Consider the following 13,284-nt stretch of genomic DNA (forward strand, 5'->3'; position numbering starts at 1 on the left):
TTAACGTATGCCGAAGATGAAATGCCTTTGAAGTGGGATATTATTAAGGATAACGATCCCAAAGACACATCGTAGCTTGCTAAAAAGGGGATCCTGGACAATAAAGTCGGCGTTATGGATTGGTCAGCTTAGTCACCCGACTTAAGCCCTATTGAGCATTTGAGGCGCATTCTTAAAAAACGTTTAAGTGGTTTTAGGCCAAAAAATAAGGAGCATTTGTGGGAGAAAGTCCAGGAGACGTGGTACTCCATTAAGCCGGCAATATGCTCCAATCCTGTGGAGTCTATGCCTCGTAGGTGTGTCGGAATTTTTGAAAAATCATGGTAATGCAACAAAATATTAAACCTGAAAATATTTCATGGTTAATTTTGCTAAGCTAGTCAATTTGGATGACGATAAGTCACTTCGTTTCTATTTTTATTTCCAAGTCAAAAACATGAAATTTGACTTAAATATATTTTTTTAGCTAAATGAATAAAGTTAAATTCATTTTTTTTTTTAGTATGTAAGATAGATGTATATAAATAAAAAAAAAAATAAAAATATCCACTCATCACCACGTTCCTTATTAAAAATACGTATTCAAACCCAAAGTGAAACATCGTTTCTATTATTTTTTCCATCACTGTATACATATGTATAGCACAAATGTAAGTGGCGTCCCGCGTTAGATGCGACGTGCGTGTTCTCTCGCTTGCCGAAGACGACTGCCTGCCTTCGCCCTCTTCCCGCTTTCGTTCTCGCGGTCCCACGCATCGTCCAAACAGTGGTACCAATTTGTCCTTTTTCCGGACAGATCTGTCCTGTTTTTAACGCTTCATCCGGAAAAAATTGAAAATCATCCGCATACCTGAAATCGGTCCTTTTTTTATATTTTTCATCCGGAAATCTTTCCATTTTTTTAAATTTAATAATACTTTTTTTTCTAAAATATTTGATTTCGCGCTGCAATTTAAATTTATTATCATCTGTAAAATATGAAACAGGTGGCAACTTTTCGCGGCTGCCATACTTATATCGACTCTATTTAGGTTAGTTGCAATCTCGTTGCGGAAAACAACGCAATTTCAAAAAAGTTAAAATGCCAAAAAGTTTCTAAGCAAAGTTTCGGGATTGCTGGCTACTGCAGCCCGATTTTAAAGATTGGATTAGCCGACATAATTCAGACACTAACAAGGCTTATTGCAAATACTGCAAATGCAGTATTAACTGTAAAACTGACCAAATAAGAGCGCACATGACGACAAAAAAACATCTGCAAAATACGTCAAGTTTAGTGAAACAAAGTAAAATTTGTTTCGAGCCGGTCAAATCTTCAAAAAACTTGTCGCCAAGAAGCTGCGATAGCTATATATGTATGTTTATAGCCCAGCATTGTACTATTGAGCCGTTTGGCCACCTAAGTGAATTTGTAAAAACACATTTTGACGCCAAGAAGGTTAAATTGCACAGAACCAAGTGCACTAACCTTATTAAAAATGTAGTGACAGGGAAACGAAAAGTTCAGTCTGTTAATTGACGAGTCTACTGATATAAGTATAACCAGCATCTAGGTAAGTAAGAGTCGTTAATGTAGCCAAATATATTTAAATTCTTAGTGTTTTCAGGTGTTGCTATAATATACTACAGCGCTCAATTCGAGAAAATTCAATCGACGTTCCTTTCACTTGTTTCAATTGAAAGTGGAGTCGCACCCAACATTACCAAGAGCCTCCTGGATGAACTGTCTCGCCTTAAAAATTCCCGTATCAAACTTGATAGGAATCGGCACTGATAACTCCAGTTTGATGGTGGGTAGCAAAAAAAGCGTTTATACTTTATTAAAGGAGAGCGTGCCGTCGTTGATTCTTTTTAAATGTGTGTGCCACTCAGTGCAGTTGGCTGTCAATGCTGCTTGCAAATGTTATATTAATTAAATATGTTTTAACGTATATACAGGGTGGGCCATTTAAATTTGACCCATTTGGCAACCCTGTAACTTTTGATAGCGTCGACAGATCGTCAAATGTCATACCACGTTGGAAGCGTCAGTGGAAGACAATTGATACCATGATACAATACACTCCAAAGGAACGCGCTCAAATTGTTCAGCTATACATTGAAAATAAATTCTCAATTGTGTTAACCCAACGTGCGTTTCGTAAAATGAATAAAGTTAAAAGTGCTCCGGTTAAAAATCGGTTACGGCACCAGACTTTTATTTATGGGGTTATTTGAAATCCAAGGTACACGCTAATAAACCAAAAACCTTAAGTCAACTAAAAGACAACATTAGACGTGAAATAGCCGCCATATCGTATGAAACATTGACCAAAGTCATGGAAAATGCTGAAAAAAGAATGCATTCGGCTGTCAGAGCTAAAGGTGCCCATTTACTTGATATCATTTTTAATAATAATTTGTAAAAATCTCCTTGGACCAAAATAAATGATTTTGGAAAAAAAAAAAAAATACTCCTTTTTTTTTTTTTTTTTTTAAAAAAAAAAGTTAAATTTAAAAAAACCAACCTTTTTTTTTTGTTTTAACATCTTTAATGAATTACTATTGTGTTTGTTTTAATATTTATATAAAATTGGAGTATTGGCACAGTTGTTTGTAGTAAAAATATAACCTACTATATTGTTTCTTTTAAAACTAATATTGTCAATGGGTCAACTTTAAATGGCCCACCCTGTATATGTGTTTTAACATCTTTAATGGATTACTATTGTGTTGGTTTTAATATTTACTATACTGAAATTGGCAGTTTATTGTTCGTACTTGTCCCTTTTTTGTAGTAAAAATATAACCTATATAACATCACAAGGATCCTCTTAAAATCACCAGAGTCGCTGACACAAGATGGCTGTCTATTGAAAACGCAGTCAAACGTATAATAACTCAATGGATTGAACTGAAAGTGCATTTTCAAACTGCAGCGTTGGTAAAAAAATGACACAAATCACATATATTGACTGATTTATAAAATGACGTCAATTATTTATATTTGCTATTTTTGAAGCTGATTCTTGACGAATGTCAAGAATGTTCTAAAGCAAGGACGCCGACGCAACCATATTACTTGGCGATTTTATTGTGAACATTAATTTCCTCAAATCGAAAATAATACCGTCCGAAGTTGATGTTAACGTTCTCGAGGAAGAATTTGAAGAACATATAAAACGAGACTTATATTTGGGATATGAATTTGAATCCGATTTGTCAAGTTTAAAAGGGAAAATTGATGATGAAACAGAGGTAATAATTCGGCGTACCTGTACAGATTTTGTGATCAAATTGATTAATCAATTGAAGCAGAGGTAAATATATTATTTGATATAAATTTTATTTTTTAAGTACAAAAAAAATTTGGATGTGTTTTAAATTGGCGGACAATTATTCCACATTAAAACAAATAGACGCATTTTCGGTAGATCGCATTTTGAAGTCCAAAAATGACTCAATTCTGCCTATTTTAGATATATTTTCAATACATTCGGAGATTAAAAGCAAAATAATTTCACAATATTCCAATATTCACCTTATAAATTGCAAAAATATTGAAAACACATCAAAATTTTGGTCAGAAGTGAAGAGGTATCGGGATTCTGCAGGTAACAACCCATATGAAGACCTGGTTAATTTTGCTCTCAGCCTGCTTTCATTGCCATGGTCAAATGCTGAGGTAGAGAGAGTATTTAACCAAGTAAATATATAAATATTTTCAAAATTTTACCACTTATAAATACATGCATTCTTTCTTCAGATTTGGATTGCGTCGGCATCAATTATGTTGTCATAATTATAACTTGTCTGAAAAGTATCTCCAATTAATTGGCTCCATGGCTACCTATGAGGACAACAAAACTGACCACGGAAAAATAATCGAAGATGCCTTAAAACTATTATCTTAATAATAAAAAATAAAATTACTGTAAACAAACTTTTTGTCCTTTTTCTATCCCTTTTATACTATTTTCATCATTTTTTTCATGTTTTTTTCTCAATCTGTCCTTTTTTTTGAAATCATATTGGCATCACTGGTCCCAAAGTGCGAGAGCGATCAGCTGATCCCCAGTAAACTTAACACATGGTTCATGGCAAGTTTTGTTTGTTGTTTTGAACAAAAATTTTAAGTGGGCAATATTTGTGCCGATTATGAGCCACTTGAAATTCGGCTTAAGCCCACTATATACATGGATTCGAGTGTTTGAGTTTATACTGCATGCTGGCTACATATATGGAGTTCAGAAGTGGAGGATTTCATGGGAGAGAGATAGACGGGTTTTTTCTCAACGGGAAAAAGAGATATAAGCCATATTTTGGAATCGTCTTTCTTTTAATGTGGATAAACCAAAAGCTGAAGGGTTTGGCAGTACAAATGATGCGAACACTGCACGACGTTCATTCTCGGATCCTCAAGCTTTATATCAGAAACTGACATCGATATGCAAATAATTTCAAATTTAAAAGCGATTTTAATTTGTCAGCCCTCCATATATATTGCAAAATTTCAAAACTTTTGCTTCGATACTGCAGAACAGATTATAGACATATTATATGATAGCAATGGTAGATAAAATTATAATACTGAGCTTCCTGTTGGGTACTTTGAAGAGGAAGGAGCCAAATCAAGAAACAACATATCTAAAACCGAACGCCTATATCACGCCAGGAAGAGCAGTAGCATATGAAACTTCACGGACGTATTTCAAAGAGCTATGGATTGGAGATAAGAATACGGCGACAGAAGAGAATGTGTTTTCCTTCAGAAGCAGTAAATTTATTATACTGCTCGGAAAATTTAGATGATTCAATGGAGGATGAGAGCTTTTTAGATACTGATCTTTTGGAGTTTTCCTATGATATAGATTTGGAAAATAAAGAACTTTTATAGAACTTATTAGAATACATTATAAATTCTGATTTATTACAGACTGAAGGGAGAAATTAAACATATTTGTTACGTAATATTGTTCCTTAAAATAGGAACCACGTCTACTATTACTAAATTAAAACTCAAAATTATTATTACAAGCATTGTTCTTTTGATTAAAATAGGTGATAAAAAAATAGTTGAATGTTATATATAAAAGTTAGTTAGTTAAAATAGTTAGCGTGTGATTTTGAGGTTGAGGTTCACAATTTTTTCAAATTGGAAATCTATTGACAATATGAACTCAAGGTGTTAGGTTGTTAGAGAAGGTGTTAGAGGTGTTAGAGAAACGTTATGCCTAAAGTCATTAATGAATGAAATTAAATTAAAGTTAGATGATCCAAAGATATTTTTGAGGACAACGAATGTTGTTTTAACAAGCTTTTAATATAATTTCTTAATTTACGTATGTATAATAATTAGGTTTAATATAAATTTGAAATCAAATCGGCCTCTAGCGTGTGCAACCTCATTTTTATTGATGGCATCATGGATGACGAAAAGTACCTCAACATTTAAGAGGACAACCATTTTATCAGGACAACGACCCGAAGCATTGCAGGAATTCTAAAGTCTTGAACTGGAACCGCCCTCATGTCGGCAAACCTCCAATACAGTCTCCCGATTTAAATGCGATCGAAAATTTATGGGAAATATTGGAAATTTATGTAAGGAAGAAGAATATTTCGAATAAAACGATCGAAAATCTGTTCTAATGGAAGAACGCAAAAAATTCCAGTGGAATTCATTAAAAAGTTCTTCCATGTTTTTTCTCAAAGCTGTCTGGTACCAGAAAGTAGGACATTTAAAATATTATATGTACATATGTTAAATTACATATAATAAGCTAAGTAGAATCTGCTGCACAAAATAAGCTACGGCATGGAAAAAGCCTGTACATTTCCTTTTATTAAATAATAGCTTTTTTTTATGATTAGAAAATCGCTTTGTTTAATTATCAATATTCAATTAATTTATTTATATTTATCTCTTATCTTTCTTTGTTATCAGGGATAACGACTAGAATTTTTTTTAAATAACTGCACTCTATGTATGTTCAGCAAGGCTGGACTTATAATATATAACTGCGGATCTCGCTTAAGCAACAATGCTGACATTCTTCTATTTTTGCAAAGAAATGCACAGTTTTAAGCGTAAAATATATGATATAGAAATATTTACTTGAAATTTCATATAATAGAAAATTTTTGAAAATAAACCCAAAAAAATGTTAAATTTTCAATCTCAAAAACATCGAAAATAATGTGATGGCACCACCATCCATAATTTCCGAGCTCATGAATGTTTAAGGTGCGTGGCTCAAGTTAAAGTGTGACCAGATTGTGTAAACAATATAATGTACCATATGGAATTCTGTTACAATTAAATAATAGAGGCACTCCTCCACATATAAAATTATTTTGAATGTTAATTTAAAGTTTTATTTTCTTGTAAATAGTTTTATGTTGTTATTCTCTTTCCATGAAACAATATATATTTGAACCAAAGTTTTGAATTAATGTCATCCGCTAATTATTAACTTACTTTTTTAATGTGAAAACAATAAAAATTTTAACTGAATTGCATTCACATTAGATCAATTGTAAGTGTTGCATAACAGAAATTTTAATATTTGGAAGCGAAGAAATCAGCTGATGAAAACAGCTGTTTCTGTGAGTCTTTACAAGCAGTGGCAACCTTTGTAGTTTAGCGCAATTTTAAAATCGTGAATAGTAAAAAATTTAGCATTATAAATAAAAAATTTAAAATGGGTTCTTACCAGTGTGGTTTGTATTTAATTTTGGTAAAATTTGTATATTGAAAAAACTTGTGTCAACTAACTTAGTTTTTGAATTATTTCTAATTTTTAAATAGACATTGAAAGTGAGTCCAGCCGAGTCCATCAATGAAATAAAGACTATGTGTTAGAGCAGCGCAACAGCGCAACAGCGCAAAGGAAAATGTTGTATTGGAATTGGTAAAAGCTGCTATACCAGGGGACGACTTAAGGGATATTATAGAGAGAAAAACCAGGAAATTTGCTACCGTTTAAGTACAATTTGGAGCAGTTCCAAAAGGAATTTAAAGCATTTCCAGCTGAAGCATAGAGATTGGCTGAAATAAAATATTGTTTAATATGAAATATTGTTCCTTAAATTAGTCGTGCAACGTCCACTACTATTAATAAACACAAAATTATTATTAGAAACATTATTCTTTAATATCAAAATCGCTAATAAACATATTCGCAAAATAAGTTGAATCTTATACAAAAAATGGCTGTGTAATCTTGCTTAGTTTTTGAGTTAATATCTGATTTTAAGATTATGGGCGGTGCCACGCCCACAATTTTTTCAAATCTGAAGTCTTTTGACCATATGAACTCAAATCAAAAAAAAAAGAATCAAAATATCTTGCTTAGTTTTTGAGTTAGCATATGATTTTAATGTTATGGGCGGTGCCACGCCCAAAAATTTTTTACATCTGAAATTTATTGACCATATGAACTCAAATCAAAGAACAGAATCAAAATATCTTGCTCAGTTTTTGAGATATTATTTTTGGCCAGAAAAACGTTCAAATTCCCTATAGTGCGTCCTTGCCTTCCTAATTGTCAGTGGTTTTTGCAATTTCGCTTCTTCTTCTTCTTCGACTTATTGTCGTTGTTTCTAAATCCACTACACTGCTATCCGAATACTCTTGCATAGCAGTGTAGTGGATTTAGAAGCAACGACAATAAGTCGATGGTTGTTTTGAGTGGTAAGGGGAAGTTCGGGGAAAGAAATCTCAACGATCTCTACCCTACGATAAGTTCACCAAGATTCAATCTTTGCCCGGCATAGCTGAAGTAGAGATCAAGCTCCACCAATCTCTTAATTTTGTCAAGGGCACCATATATGCCTCTTGCATAGCTGACCCTTGTCGAAGTCACGAAATGTGCGTCTACAAATTCACGAAAATTATTGACGGAAAACCCAAACCCTTTGGCAAAATTCTTGTCACTTTTGATTCGTACAAAATAACGAGCAAGCTTGACGTCTCTTGGCATACCGTTAAGGCTAGAGAATATCTTCCTAATCTTATAAGGTGCAAGTCTTGTCAACTATTGGGACACACAATGAAATACTGCAAGAACACTGCAACTTGCGTTTCTTGTAACCTCTCCCCTCGTTGCATTTTTTGAGCAAACTGTAGCGGCGATCATCCTGCCTCCTCTCCAACATGGCCGAAATATCAATACCAGAGAGAACTTCTCATCATCAAAACAAGCAAGAAATGCAGCTTCCGTGAAGCCCGCAATATTTTACAACAAAAAAACAATAACAACGCATCGACTAGCTTTTCTTCTGTCGCCACCGCACATTGGGATGAAATGCCTTTATTTTGGCCAAAACCTAAAAAGTTCCTGTTAATATATCAATAATGTTACAATTATTTCAAGCTTAGAAATGTCCCTGGACATCGAAAATATTTAATTTGAATTTTATTGCGCAGCCCTCGTCTTGCACCAGCTGTTTAAAGTCAGCTGTTCTTGCCACGTGGTGCGTGCAAGCTTGCTGATTAGCGTAAGGTCCGTCAAAACCCCCAAATTTCGACCAGAACCCTTGCCAAGGAGTTGGAAGAAGGGTGTGGCACGGTCGTTTCACATGAAACCGTCCGCCAACAAATTCTGCGAAACAAATACTCTTCAAGGGTTCCGCGTAAGAAGCCGCTGCTTTCAAAAGTAAATGTTGAAAAGCGCTTAACTTTTGCTGTCAACATGAACATCATGCCGGACCACTATTGTGATGACGTCATATTCTGTGACGAAACCAAAATAATGCTGTACTAAAATGATGGACCAACTAGAGTATGGCGGAAGCCTTTAACAGCTCTAGATCAGCGCAACATCATTCCGACAGTAAAATTTGGCAAATTGTCGGTGATGGTTTGGGGATGCATTAGCAGCAAGGGAGTGGGAGAGCTTGCGTTTATTGAAAACTGTTGAAGATAAATGTTTCTAATTCAAAACAAGAGGAAACGCTATAGTCGAGTTCCGCGACTATAAGATACCCGTTACTGTTTTACAAAATTTAAAAATTTTATTTTGCTAGTGGGAATTCTTAAGGCGTCATTTATTGTCAGAGGAAGTATGTTGAATATGCTTATAGTGACGTCACTGCCCGTGTGAGGCCTTATTACATTACTTTCTTTATAAATAGCGAAATAATGTTCCGATTTGAAAAATCTTTGGTAAATCGATAGATATTAACAGAAATAAGTTGTGCAAGGTCAAACGAAGGCATTCATAATAATATTATAGACGCCACAGTTTTCTGCGGTTTGTGGGCGTAAGAGTGGGCGTGGCCGGATGCAACTTAATGGCAAGTTGCACAGGCACCTCCCAAATACGTCTTTCTAAGCAAAATTTCGTAGCTTTTATAGTTTTTCAGATTTTTGCATTTTTGGTTTTTCGGGTTTTGTTGGCGTTATAGTGGACGTGGCGTAATCGGAAAATAACAATTCACATTGGGAGCATCATAAAAATTTACATGCTAAATCTGAACTTTCTATCTTTTATAGTTACCGAGATATCAGCTTTTCTAGAAAATCCGAAAACCGGCTTTTGAGCCTTGTGGGCGTATGGGTGGGTGTGGCCGGATAGTAGTACCACTATAAGATGCGCTAGCATCTAAAGATTGTACTTTCTGAATTTCAACTTTCTAGCTCCTATAGTTCCTGAGATTTTAGCAATTTTATATTTTTGCGATTTGTGGGCGTTAGAGTGGGCGTGGCAGGATGCGAAAATAAACTTGCGTTGTCCCGGGACCTCAAGATTCTTCATGTCTAATCTCAACTTTGTATCTGCTATAGTTCCTGAGATCTCAGCGTTCATACTGACGGACGGACGGACGGACGGACAGACGGACATGGCTCAATCGACTTCGCTATTGATCCTGATCAAGAATATATATACTTTATAGGATCGCAAACGCTTTCTTCTATCTGTTACATACTTTTCAACGAATCTAGTATACCCTTTTACTCTACGAGTAACGGGTATAATTACCCGCCAAGTCAGAGGGCCCTTGAAATATCATATCGATAGTACGATAGTATCGAATCATAAACACATAACTAAATATAACCTAGAAAGCTGTTGAAGAGGGCGAATAAACACGCGGTTGTGTTTTCAATAAATATTGTTTATTTACTGGCCTAAATAACAAATAAATAAAAGTTATAATAAAAACACTATGAATGCTGTGCAATATCTCTCCATTCTCAAATCAAATTTAAAGCACAGTGCAGACAAATTTGGCTTTATTGTTGTTGAAATTTGCATCTTCAAATATGCAAAATTCACATTAATAATTATGCACACCAAAATGTGTTTGTTGTTGTCTTGACATCTCTTTCGCCTGATCGTTGTTCTCTTAACCTATCGATATTCTTGTTCACTTCCTTTCTGGCTTCGAGAACGTGTGATACACTAAAATCTAATTGTGCATTATTATTTATTCATTGATGGTTGTCTGATTAATACTTAATTGTATTACTTATTTATTATTAAACAAGAACAATAGGTTATGGGCCCAGACACAGTTACAATGAATAAATGGAAACGCACGGCTAAGCAGATTTTTGAAAATTTAGATGCAATTTACGGGAGAAGAAGCTTGGCATCACAACTATCTCTGCGAAAGAAACTTTTAGAAATGAAATTAAAAGGTGACACTTCTCTCCTCAATCATTTTAATTCCTCGAATGCTACAGCGATGCTGACCTTGGTGGCTGTACTAAGACTGGAAGATCTACATCAGGGATCATCATCATGTTTGCTTCAGGAGCCATATCATGGAAAATTCAAAAGCAGGCTATGGTGGCCATTTCTACTACTGAGACTGAGATCGTAGCAGCAAATAAAGCTGCAAAAGAAATAATTTGGCTAAAGAGATTGTTCCAGGAAATCGACAGATTGGACCGAGCCCCGATTCTACAGGTCGATAATGCTGCTGTCATGAGACTGGCCCAAAACCCCGACACAGTTACAATGAAAAGTTAAATGGTAACGCTTTGATTGTTACAATATAAAAAGTGTATGTACGAATATGCAATTCTGCAAATGTAAATACGGAATGTACATGACGGACGGACGGATCTTTCTGGCGATTTGCCAGCGTCAAATTGTTCTCTATATCAGCTACCTATCGATAACAGCCTACTTGGATGCTAATCCGTATTTTTTTTTTATGTGTGTGTGTGTTGGATCTTTCTGGGGGGCTACCTATCGATAACAGCCTATGTTTAATGCACAAAGCGTCTTTTGTGCTGCATAAGATATCAGGTTGGGGGGTGCATAAACTAATTGCAATCTAAAAACTCAGGCGAGAAAAAGACAACCGTTTTCCAAGATCTAACATCAGCAACTGCCTTTTATTAGCAGCGGCAAAATAACATAATGTTCTAACAGAGTAATTTACAGAGATTGGTTAATACATGTTAATGAGCTTTGTTTACATTTGTATAGGCAAAGAGAAACAGTATGTAAGACGAAAAAATATTGTGAGTTTGACCGAACATCCCGGCCGCCTTGAAAGTATCATCTTTCAACAAGATTGAGAATCCGTGGGTAATACTGCCAGCTTATGCACTGGTCGGCAGCACACCCCAGTGCTGGTTCGAATGTGGGCCACTCGAACTAGCTCTCATCCTTTCCGGGAACAACGGTCTCGACGCGCCCGATCTTCCATCGCTGAGGAGGCAGATTGTCGTCGTGGATGATGACCATGGTGTTAGCCCTGATGTTGGCCGATGGTGTTGTCCATTTGGTGCGCGAGCGTAGTTCCTGTAGGTACTCAAGCGACCACCTTCGCCAAAACTGTTGTTTGCTCGCGGTCACGGCGTCGAATCGTTCCAGGCTGGACGCATGTGTTGATGACACAGTCCGTTCTGGAAGGGCACGAAGAGATTTCCCCACCAGGAAGTGGCCCGGAGTAAGTGCCCCAAAGTCGTTGGGATCTGGAGACAGCGGAGACAATGGGCGCGAGTTGAGAATCGCTTCGACTTCAGTGGTTATGGTGCAGAGCTCCTCGAAGGTGAATCTTGAATTCATCAGTGTTCTGTAGAGTAGTAGCTACCTATCGATAACAGCCTACTTGGATGCTAATCCGTATGTTTTTTTTATGTGTGTGTGTGTGTTGGATATTTCTGGGGGACTCGATCCCATGCCGCTGGATTCTTGGGGATTCGCCTTAACCCCCTAAGCCACCATCCGTGGCGATTTGCCAGCGTCAAATTGTTCTATATAAGTTACCTATCGATAACAGCCTACTTGGATGCTAATCCGTATATTTATACCCGTTACTCGTAGAGTAAAAGGGTATACTAGATTTGTTGAAAAGTATTTAACAGATAGAAGGAAGCGTTTGCGATCCTATAAAGTGTATATATTCTTGATCAGGATCAATAGCGAAGTCGATTGAGCCATGTCCGTCTGTCCGTCCGTCCGTCCGTCAGTATGAACGCTGAGATCTCAGGAACTATAGCAGATACAAAGTTGAGATTAGGCATAAAGAATCTTGAGGTCCCGGGACAACGCAAGTTTATTTTCGCATCCTGCCACGCCCACTCTAACGCCCACAAATCGGGAAAAACCAAAATTGCTAAAATTTCGGGAACTATTAGAGCTAGAAAGTTTCTTCATTATGTATAAACTTTGGATGCCAGCGCATCTTTTAGTGGTACTATTATCTGGCCACACCCACCCATACGCCCATCAAGTTCAAAAGACGGATTTCGCATTTTCAAGAAAACCTGATATCTCGGTATTTATAAGTGATAGAAAGTTCAGATTAAACATGTAGATTTGCATGATTCCCCAAATGCGAATTGTTTTTTCCATCTAGCCACGCCCACCCTAACGCCCACAAAACCCAAAAAACCAAAAATCTCGGGAACTAAAACAGCTAGAAAATTAAGCTTAAGAATACGTAATTTAGGGATGCCACTGCAACTTTCCATCCCTTTTTATCCGGCCACGCCCACTCTAACGCCTACAAACCGCGGAACACTGTGGCGTCAATAATAATATTATGAGTGCCTTCGTTTGACGTTGTATAACTTATTTCTGTTTATATCTATCGATTTACCAAAGATTTTTCAAATCGGAACATTATTTCGCTATTTGAAAAGAAGTTAATCTTAAGGGCAGTGACGTCACTATAAGCATACTCAACATACTCCCTCTGACAATAGGTGGAGCCTTGTGAATTTCCACTAGCAAAATAATATTTTAAAATTTTGTAAAACAGTAACGGGTATCTTATAGTCGCGGCACTCGACTATAGCGTTTCCTCTTGTTTGATTTGCTGTTGGGTTGTAGAATC

At 36.1% G+C, this 13,284-nt stretch overlaps 1 long non-coding RNA gene across 1 annotated transcript; it reads left to right on the plus strand.

Annotated features, from left to right (window-relative positions):
• Nucleotides 1-1,126: 1,126 nt before the first annotated feature.
• Nucleotides 1,127-4,379, plus strand: LOC121530283. The gene is made up of 3 exons (XR_005993885.1): nucleotides 1,127-1,553; nucleotides 1,608-1,790; nucleotides 2,778-4,379. It is a non-coding gene; the product is annotated as an uncharacterized LOC121530283 (long non-coding RNA).
• The last annotated feature ends 8,905 nt before the right edge of the window (nucleotides 4,380-13,284 follow it).

The sequence above is a fragment of the Drosophila eugracilis genome, unplaced genomic scaffold (assembly GCF_018153835.1).
Source record: "Drosophila eugracilis isolate 14026-0451.02 unplaced genomic scaffold, ASM1815383v1 contig_125, whole genome shotgun sequence".
Lineage (NCBI taxonomy): Eukaryota > Metazoa > Arthropoda > Insecta > Diptera > Drosophilidae > Drosophila > Drosophila eugracilis.